The following is a 10,737-nucleotide window of genomic DNA, read 5'->3' as shown; positions in this document are numbered from 1 at the left end:
ACACAGGATAGCTAAGATAGTTGTACTACTGATTTCTATTGCTTTATTGAAAGGAACAGTTAATGTTTAATTATTCGATCAATCTTACATGCCTATATTTATCTGAGTAACCAATCTGAAGATATCAATATGTAATACAACCATTGTTAATTTCCTATCACCTTGTCTGAAGTTCTGCATTGCTTGTATTGTTTTTGTGTTATTTTGTAAATATCTGTGTGTTTGTTATCTTTAAAATTAAAAAAAGTTCAACTAAGTGATTCAACAGGGGGCCAGGGTCCTTACTTTGTGTACATCTTCAGCTTGTGGGAGAGGAGGGCACAGGGCCGGTGTGGGCGTGGGTGGATAGCTGATATATGATGTAAGGGAGGAAAAGAGGCTGCTTCCCCTCCTTGTGCTCTTGATGCTTTTGCTGTCTTCTGCCACACTGAGCTGTTGCTCCTGCGTTCTGCCACACTGCCTTGGAGCCAGCTGATTAGTGACTGAAACCTCCACAAGCTGTAAGCTAAATAAACCTTTCCTTCCTTAATTTTGGGTGTCAAGTATTTTGTCCCAACAGTGAGAGAAAAGTAACCAAGCACCCCTGTAGGGCGGTCTTTAATGGCCAGCATAGAGACTGCACTTCAGGCCTAGCAAACCTTGTCATGTGAAGAGATCATATCCAGGCAGCTAAAGAAACTGTAGTCTTCCAGAAAGGGTATTTTGACCCAAAGTCTTTTAAACATAGATACCCTGAAACTCCAACTGCATCTAGTTATCAAGAAACCTCAGCTTGCCATCATTTCCCACACAAAATTGCCACCGATTCTGCACTTTGAAACTTCTTTAATTCTTTTAAGATAATCTTAGTTCAATTCCATTTATTTCCAGTTATTAGGGGTTATTCAGTCACCTTTTTTTTGTTTATTTGTTTCTCGGTCCTATGGATTTTAAGTTTTGTTTTCAAGTAGTGAGTTTTCTTCTCACCACTCCACTGCTGACTCCAAACTCATGCACAAATTTCTGCTTGACTTTCTAAGCAGTTTAACGTGTGGGGAGAGAGGGGAATGGGGGGATGGTCTGTCGTCACCATCCCCTTCTCCTCCACATGTGCACTGTGGTGTGGGGGCAGGATGGAGGGGATGGAAGGGCAGAGATGTTTTCTTACTTGGTGGCCTGTGGTGAGAGGCAGATCTTTATTTCAGTGGCTGCTGCTTTCCTGGATAATACAGGCCAGTCTTTGGCTCATCCCATGGCTGCCCTGTCATGGGGCACATGCTCTTGAGTCAGGGTTATTCACTGCATATTCATCTACACAGATGATCGAGCAAGGGCCTCAGCTGCTTCCTTCTGTTTTCCTCCCCAGACAGAAACAAGATACCCTCTTCTCCTTGAGCCATCTCATGCAATGGGCAGCCCGTTGACAGAAGAGCTCAAGCCCCACTTCTGAAGATGTTCTGTCAAACTAGAGAAGAGTGTACACATCTTTCCACACCCGTGAGACTGCAGACTTCTATCTGCTGCTTCTCTCTGTGCCCAAGCTTGTTCAGGGCTCAGAAGCTGTCAAAGCATAGGTTAGCTCAGGCCTAAACTTAGTGGAGCAGGACATTGGTGAAATGAATTTCATTAAGGCCCCAATTTGTCAAATAATTCTCTTTGGACCACCCTTCCTTGGCTTTGGGGAAGGGCAATAACCATACCCCCTTCTCTCTCATGGAAAGTCCTAAAATAGAAATTAAATAACTAAATACAGTGGATGTGTCCACAGAATTGGCAGATTATTTTAACAGCAGGATATATTAAGTGAAAAGAGCACTCTAGCAGATTGTATATTCCATGATGGTAGTAATCTCCCATATTCTTATTAAAATGTGGCCTTGGGAGCTTTCCCCTCAAATAATGGGCTTTCTTCCATCTCCCATCAGACATAGAAAGATCTTGGTGTCTACTTCCACCAAGAATACCATGGTAGAAATATTATTTGACTTCCAGTACTGGCCCATAAATATGCCATGGACTGCCACTTCAACCGCTTGAGATACTTGTACTTGAAACCCAGCCACCATGCAGTGGGGAGGCCTAGGGCACCAGACAGGAAGGCCACATGAGGGTGTTCCAGCTGATGGCCCAGCTGAGGTCTCAACTCGCAATTTGTTTCAACCACCAAACATGTGAGTGATGAGCCTTCTGATACTGCAATTCCAGCCCCCGGCCACGGAGCCACCCCCAGGCTTCACATTCCCCAGCTGAGGTCCTGCACATAGCACGGCAGCATCTCTGTGATGAGTAATGCTCTCTTCTCAAATCCCAAACCTACAAAATGTGTGAGTAGCATAAATTGTTGTACTTTACCCTGTGTTTGTTTGACTGGTTTTCCTTTTCCTGTCCAGTTGAGGTCTTTTTTGTTTAATTTAGTCTGGTTTTATTTTTCATGGTTATTTTTGCTTTCCAGTTTCTCTCTCTCTCTCTCTCTCTCTCTCTCTCTCTCTCTCTCTCTCTCTCTCTCTTTTTCTTTTTTCTTTCTATCATGACTTAGATTTATTACCTTCCCTTTTTGTTTCCTTCTACTCATCTTCTTACTCTCTTTCATCAACTACCTTGCTTGATTTTGTGACACTTTCATGTGAATAAAATTGTCTCTTCATTTCCTGGTTCACTCTAATCCCCCTCCGCTTCCTCTTTCATTCTTTCCCTCCTCTGTCTTCCAGTTTCCCATAACCTGGGAGATCGTTCTTTGCCCTCCAGCCTTGCTCCTACTATACTGGTCCTCATTTGTCTCTATATTGCCCCTTATCCCTCTTAATTCCCCCCCCAAGGGGAAAATCACTCCACTAAGGGGAAAAATCACTGCATCCAGCTTCCTGGTATATTCTGAATTCTGTTATATAACTGTAGAATTTGATTCTACGGTTAAAGGTATCAAGTTAATAGTTACCACAGTTTGTTAGCAGTCAGGCTGAGCTTGAGACTATTGTTATTGCTAACTATACTACTTTAGCCACCATGTCATATCTTTTATAATCAGTTTTTCTCCCCTGTATGATAACACTGAGATTGTGTGAAGTCATCACCATCATTGTAGTCCAGTACCAAAGGACTGGGTTCTGAGCCAAATAGATAACAACTTCTCATCCTCAGTACATTGGGAAAGTAGGTTCTCCAGACAGACACAAAGACCAAGAACCACCTACATCTCAAAGACATCCCTGAGGAACAGACATTTCCCAGGGAAACCCCAATACTAGGGATAAAGCTATCTACCCCAAGAAATCTGCAAGCATCAACAGATAAAGCAAAATAAAATAAAAAATAGAAAACAGAAAATGACAAGACACAGAAACAAAATGCAACTCCAGGCCCTCAGCCCACCCAGGACAAGTCCAGAGCCCAGTGAGATAGAGGAAATCAGAGGCCAACCACTGGAACTTTCTGAGATAGAAATAGCAATAGAAATGAAAAAAACAAATGGAAGAAACTATAGAAAAATAGTCTCTAAGGTGCAAAAAGAAAAATAACAATCAAAATGAAAGACATGAAAGCAGACATAGGTTAAAAAGAAAAATAGAGGATCTCAGGAAAACAACGGAAACCACAAATACCCAACATAGGAAAGAAATGGAATCCATGAAACAGATCCAAACAGAAATCCAGGAGATTAAAAACTCCATTGAAAGTATATGCAACAGATTGAATGAAGGTGAGGATAGATATCAGAACTAGAAGGTAGAATTGCGGCTAGTGATCTGGAAAAGAAAGATATCTTAAAAATAACAAGAGACCATGAACAATCAATCCAACAGCTACAAGATGAAGCAGAGAAGAAAAAAGAGAGATGAAGGGTGGAAATGGCCTGCCAGCCAAGGAGTCTTCTCCCTGCTCCATAAACCTGTAGGAAGTTTCATAGTATCCCCTGCACCACCCATGACTTAGCTCTTTTGCTGAGGGAAGATCTCAGATGGTTATTAGCCAGAGATCACAAAAGAATAAACCCGGTAAGGATCTAGGAGCTGGGAGAAGAAAATGGAATAGTAGAAACTGAAGGCGAACAATGACCAGAATTTTGAGGAGCTTGATCAATGCTGTCACCCAGGGCAGGGCTCCCTCTCCTGGTGATGAACAGGAAGAAGGCCGGCTGTGCATCCAGGATATGAATTCCAGCTCTTCCACTCAGACAAGTTACTATATTTTGCTTTGCCTCAGTTTCCTTATCTAGAAAATGGGAGCTGACTCAAACCTCTACCTTATCAGGACGCTGTAACAATTAAGATAGGTACCACATCTACAGCATGCTTTAGCACACTGCCTGGCACACAGTGAATCTCCTTATAAACTGCTACCATCTGCACCTCGCAGTTCCTAAATAATCGCATGTTGTTGTGAGTGCCTGGAGTGACTCTGTGCATTGCAATTACAGGCGCAGAATACTCTGCTGTTTCAAGGCTTCTCTGCAATACAATTGGAAATGTGTTACCATCTATCATCTATCAAGCTGGCAAATAATTCTGCCCTGTATTGATGGAAATGTGAGGAAATGGATACACCTGTACTGCTAATGAGAATCCAAGCGCCACAATCTCCAGGAAGATCAATTTTATGTTGTGTACTGGGCCCTTAAATACATTCACACTAGGAACAAGCAGGGAGGGGACAGGAAGTCAGATGCTGGCAAGATTTGGAGCAGAGGTGAAATGCAAAAGGAAGATGAATCCATGGAATTGGCATACCTTTCATGAGTTCCAAAAACTCCAGGGAAGAGACAGTATAAAATATTTGGCTAAGCAAATCAAACATAGGCTATTATTATGTGGATGCTAGAGAGAATGCTAATCCTTTCAGACTGGAGACATGAATAAAAGTTTCCTATATTTTCTTTTTGTTGTTGTTGCTGGTACCAGGAATCGAACTTAGGACCTTGTACTTGCCAGGCAGACACTTGTGCTGCTGAGCTTTATCCCTGGCCAAAAAAAAAAAAAAGTTCCTACAACTGCTGACCACACATCCTCTCCGGGAAGTCTCATAGCATTTCCAGTTTAGCACATGCAGGATGGGTCTGCTGCATCCTCACCCTTCACATCCCAAATGTTCATCTCTTGGCCTCCTGGTCTCAACCAAAGGCATCACCACTTGCCTGGTTTTCAAGCCTTTGGCTATCCCTTCACCATCACCACCCCACACCACCCACACAGTCCCTCAACACGTCCTGTTTCTCCCACTTCCAAAGCAGATCCTGAGTCCAGTCACATGTGTCTCCTCTTCCCCGTTGGAAGTAGCCCAAGACTCCCTCCTCACACAATGAAACAACACTGCTGATTATCCTACTTCTATTCTCCACCCTTCAAGACATTCGCCAGGTAACAACCTGGATGCGCTTTTAAAAATAGAAACCAGATTAAGTCACTCCATGGACTAGATCAAACTCATCGATCTCTTTATACTGTCTTCCTCTCTGTCTTCCCCTTTCCCAATGCCCCGCAGTCTCACAGACCTCCTCTCAGTTCCTCTAATGCAGCACATTCAGGGCTTCTCCCACTGGCCCTTCCCTCTGCTTCAAGCACTCTGGCACTTCTCAAGAGGGCATCCGTCCTTGGGCTAGACTGGCCCACATCACCCCTCCGGTCGCTGTCACAGTATCTTGCTCTGTTCATTCACCCTTGTCTCCATCTGAAACTATTCATTTGTTCGCTTGTGCACAGTTTATTCTCCTCACCCAATCACTCACCAACACACACACCTTCAAATGTGAGCTACACGAAGGCAGAAGTCTGCTTGCCTTGTTCACTCATTTTGCTCAGCACCTGGCCCCTGATAATTGCTCAGTAATTACCTGAGGACCAATCAATGAATGACTGCCTGGGTCCCATAAGGTTCTGGCCTCTCAGGCTCCAGCTCCCTCTTGTAACTCGTGACTCCAGTGTGGGTGGGGGAGAAAGGAAACACTGGTTCTGGTGGAGAGATGGGAGCAGATGCTTGTCTGGCCATAGGGGAAAGCAGTGGGAAGCTCAAGATATAATCTGATCTCACAGAACAAGTCATCAGCAGGAGGAAAAACTAGAGGCCTGGCACTTGTAGAGGTGTCTGGTCACCACCTCTAGGGTGCTATTTCACAATGGTGTACAAAGGATGAGCACTAACTCAATCCCCAAGAACTCCTCTTGCTACATTCTGGTCGCGTGGCATCAAGGAAGTTGGGTTTTTAATAGACATTCCAATGATGAGGTGTTGCAGTGTTATTGGGCTGCACAGCAGAGGCGACCACTGAGCCCTGGTACTCAGGAGACGCCCCTCTCAGCCTCTTTGCAGATAGGAAATCTCTCAACATCAATTGCCCCATCTGTATGATGAAAAGCAGTTAGCAAAGCTGTCTCTAGCCTAGTACTTTAGAATGTTTCTCTTTAACTTGAGTTCGCTCCTCCAGACAAATTATTTACTGTCCTCCATGTCCCCTGCCCACCTCACATATGCCCCCCAAATATTTGCCTTTGTTTGTACTGTGCCTTTGCTAATAAAGCCATCATTTTCTCTCCGGTTTTAAAATACTATGTAGCTCTCAATGAGCAATAGAATGTCTACTCCCAGTCTTCTTCCTTATTGGTTCCAAATGAAAATATGTCCTTTCATTTCTAAACTTTTGAGCATTTGTTATCTAATTAAGAGGCCAATAAACTACAGCTTACAGGTCAAATCCAATCATCAGCCAAGTCTGTGTGTTTTTGAAAATAAAATCTTGTTGGAACAGAGCCATGCTAGTTCATTTACATATTATCTATGGCTGCCTTTGCTACAATAGTAGGGTTGGTTACTTGTAACACAAACAATATGATTTACAAAATCTAAATATTTACTACCTATCACTTGATAGAACAGTTTACCAATACCTTGCTAATCTATGTTTGGTTTCTCGAACTGCAGTATACCAAGATCCAGGCTGCTATCAGGCAGATGAACCCAAAGCCAAGAAACCAATGGGGATGGGGATTTAGCTCAGCGGCAAAAGCGCTTGCCTGGCAAGCGCAAGGTCGTGAGTTCGGTTCCTGGTACCGGAGAAAAACCAAAAAAAAAAAAGGAAATCAGGTGCATCCTCCTGGAGTTTCATTTTTACTAGAAGACTGGGAACAAAAAATACAACTGATACACAATAAATATTGATATTGAAGCAAACCCATGCCCATTATGAAATCAAAACAAACACATGTGTGAAATATTAAGCTAAAAGACTCAACATGGCCAAAATTCCAAGCTCGATGCCTTTCAATTTGAGGTGACAGCTCATTTTCCCTGGGTCTTCTCTTCTTACCATTTCTGGCACAGTGCTTGACTATCAGAATTCCAGAAGGGGGGCTGGGGATTTAGCTCAGCGGCAAAGCGCCTGCCTGGCAAGCGCAAGGTTGTGAGTTCGGTTCCCGGTACCGGAGAAAAACCAAAAAACCAAAAAAAAAAAAAAAAGAATTCCAGAAGGGCTAGAGTCATTATGGTAAACCCTAAAAGGCCCTCACTTGTCAGGATGGTTTAAAAAGGTCCAGAGGAAGCAACAAATAACTTCCCCTGCAGAGGTCTCATTCACGGTGCCTTAATTGTTGCTATGGCAACAAAAAGCTTAATAATATTGAGGTACATTGACAATATTTGCAGCAATGCATTAATGATATAAAGCACAAATTAGTTCCTTCCTCCCCTGAAAGCAGAATCAGTTTTGTATCAATGTACTAGTCATAAGTTAGTTGTTTTGATTTTGTTTGCCTTTTCCTTTTCCTTTAATATACTTGTTTGGGGGGAATGAAGGAGTGGGGGGCACTTATGGAGTCCCTGATGACTGACACCACCACTACTATGATTCCCCCCTTATCCCTCACTCTACAGCAGCTCCGACTTCTTCTGAGCTATCACTACGCTGTCAGGTAGCAACTGCTGGTTGTTGCTGTCTATTCTTCATCTTTGTTTCATTTTTGAAGGCACAGGACCCAAACATAAAGTTGCCAACTTGTTAGTAAGAACTGGGAGGTGGACTGGCACTGCAAGGGTCAGGGAGATAGTCTCAAACCCCTTCTTAGACACAGGTCTGCTGCCAAACATCAGTTCTGCAACTGACCAGCGGAGCTGCACTCAGTGGGTCACCTGCACCTTCGTTTTCCTCTCCTGAAACTGAAGGCAGGGGCTGGGATGATCTCCAAGAGCTTCTCCAGCTGTACAATACCTCAGCTTAAAACAGTGTAATTAATTTTTTAAAAAAATCAAGAACACAGCCACATGGACAGATCTCTAAACGATAAACTTGCATACATATGGAAAATGTGAGAGAATGAGTTGCATTACACAATACAGCTTTGGCTTTGTAACTTAATCTTTGAAGTGATAACATAGTCCATCCAAGTGATTGGAAAACTATTAAGGAACACATTTTAAGTCTTCCTTCTCTTTCCTCTTTCCTCCAACACACAAAACTTTTTGCATGCAAATTTTCCATTTCTTTACACACATATGCACAAAAATTAACAAAGGCTTTCCCTTTTGTTACACAAAAAAATAACATACCGTATATCCTGTTCTCCATCTGGTTTTTTGCCCTTGCTTAATAAGTATTTTGGACTTTTCACATTTGTACATTAAGTGTCTTCCTTCTTTTGTATTACTGCATAGGATCCCATTAGAGGGGTACGATTTATTCAACCACTCCCCTCCTGATGACTATGTGAATTGTTTCTGGTCTTTTCTATTAGAAGCAATGCCATAATGAATACCCTTAGACATACGTGCTTTTGAATTTGTACACATACAAATGATCAGAAACATGGTTTCTTCTGTAACTGTGTACATATGCATTTTGATAGAAATTATCAAACTTTACGCTGTAGAGATGATTATCAAGTTACTCACCTACATTCAAAGTTGGAGCGCCTCCCCTACAGTCTCTTCCGTACACTGTTACCAAACTTTGGATGCTCTGATGGATGCTAAAACATCAGCATCTCAGGACATGGTCCTTTCCAGGCAGGTTTTGATTTCTATTGGTCTTTTCAATGAATGAAATACTGGTTCCTTTGTTATACATAATAGCTATTTGTATTGCTCTATAAATCAATACTTAGAGCTCCTTTTCACATATGTGAAAATTTAAAACTTGCAGTACAGTTGCTCTGCCTGTGGATAAGTGTTCCTCAGAGGCCCGTGTGCACCACCAACCCATGGCACTACTGGGAAGAACCTACTGGCAGAACCTTTTGGAGATGGAGGCTATGGGAGGAAGTTAGGTCACTTGTGGGTTACCCTGGAGAAGCTATCAGCCACAGTTTGTCTGTCTGTCTGTCTCTCTGTCTGTCTGTCTGTCTCTCTCTCTCTCTCTCTCTCTCTCTGCTTTCTGTCCACCATGAGATGAACAGCTTCTACTTCCACATGTTCCCACCAGGATGTGCTAACTTGCCAAAGACTCAAAAGCAACCAGCCAACTGAACATGCACTGAAACCTCCAAAACTATGAGCCAGAATAAGCCTTTTCTCTTTGTTTAATTGAGTATCTGGGGTGTTTTGTTATCCTGACAGAAAGCTGACTAACACATCTCTATGTTACTTGTGGCCATGAGCATACATCAGGAAGGGTGGAAGGGACACTCTCTGACCTCAGCTTGAAGTTGGCCTCTGGAGAAGATGACAAGGGAATGGGACAGGGAAGAGGCATAAAGGAAATTTGACTGAGGGTGTTACATTTTATTTTTAAAAAATTAAAGAAGGAAAATAAAAATAGGCACAGAAAGAAAAACAGAGGAAGGAAAGGAGAGGAGAGGAGAGGAGGGAGGCAGGGACGGACAGGGAAAATATGCTTTAAAAATCGGTGAGCCTGAACTTGAGTCCCAGTGACCATGTATTTTCTGTGGCTTTTCACAACCCTCCCAGTCTCCCTCACTCTCAATTTTCACATCCCTGGGATGCAAATAATGCCCACACTCTAGAGTTAATGTGAGACTTAAGATAATCCATATGACATATGTCTCTGTAATTGCCATATCATTGCTCAACCAGAATACTGTCATTGTTGACATTAATTTGATTTTTATTGTTCCAATGTATACTGTGCCTCCAGACAAAAGAAAAGGTCTGGTGACTTCTCTCTACTCAGCTACTTCTTTTTCCTGTTGGGATTCCTAAGGAGTAGCTTCTTAGAATCACCATGCCAGCGGCTGCATCCTCCCTGACATGTTTTCCAAATGTCTTCCCCAGGGCTGCACCTGTTGGCAGGACTAGTGTGTCTGGGAATCCCAAGGGTGGGAGAAGCAAGGATGTGGACAGGGTGGGGAGGAGGAGTTTCCTCTGTGTAGCAACTGCAGCTGCTGTTCCCAAGCACTGAGACCTGTGCTGGGACATGAGATGGATTTCCTCTGGGGCAGCTTCCAGAGAGTTACACCCAGGTTACCTGCGGTCACCACCTGGCTTCAGTGGGGGTCATGCCTCCCTCTTCCCTAACTGCATTACATCAACAGGAACTAGGTGTTTCACCCACCTCCAAGGCAATTACTCTAGCATCTTGTTTCCTCCAAGCCTTGGAGAACCAGAAAATAGTATTTTATTCTTTTGCTGAAAGCTTTTTATCAGCACAGGAAAGAATACAACAACGAACTTTATACACCTTCTAATACATGTGGGTTATCTTCTGAGTTGGATGGTTCATATTCTTTTTCATTACTTGGATCTAAAAAAATTCATTAAGCTAGACAGAAGAGAAAGAAGAGAGGAGAGGAAAAAAGAGAAAAGAAGGAGGGTGGAAAAAAA

This window comes from Chinchilla lanigera, unplaced genomic scaffold, assembly GCF_000276665.1.
Source record: "Chinchilla lanigera isolate Chin_1 unplaced genomic scaffold, ChiLan1.0 scaffold00007, whole genome shotgun sequence".
Taxonomy (NCBI): domain Eukaryota; kingdom Metazoa; phylum Chordata; class Mammalia; order Rodentia; family Chinchillidae; genus Chinchilla; species Chinchilla lanigera.
The sequence above is the reverse complement of the archived record's forward strand: the minus strand, read 5'-3'. Positions refer to the sequence as shown.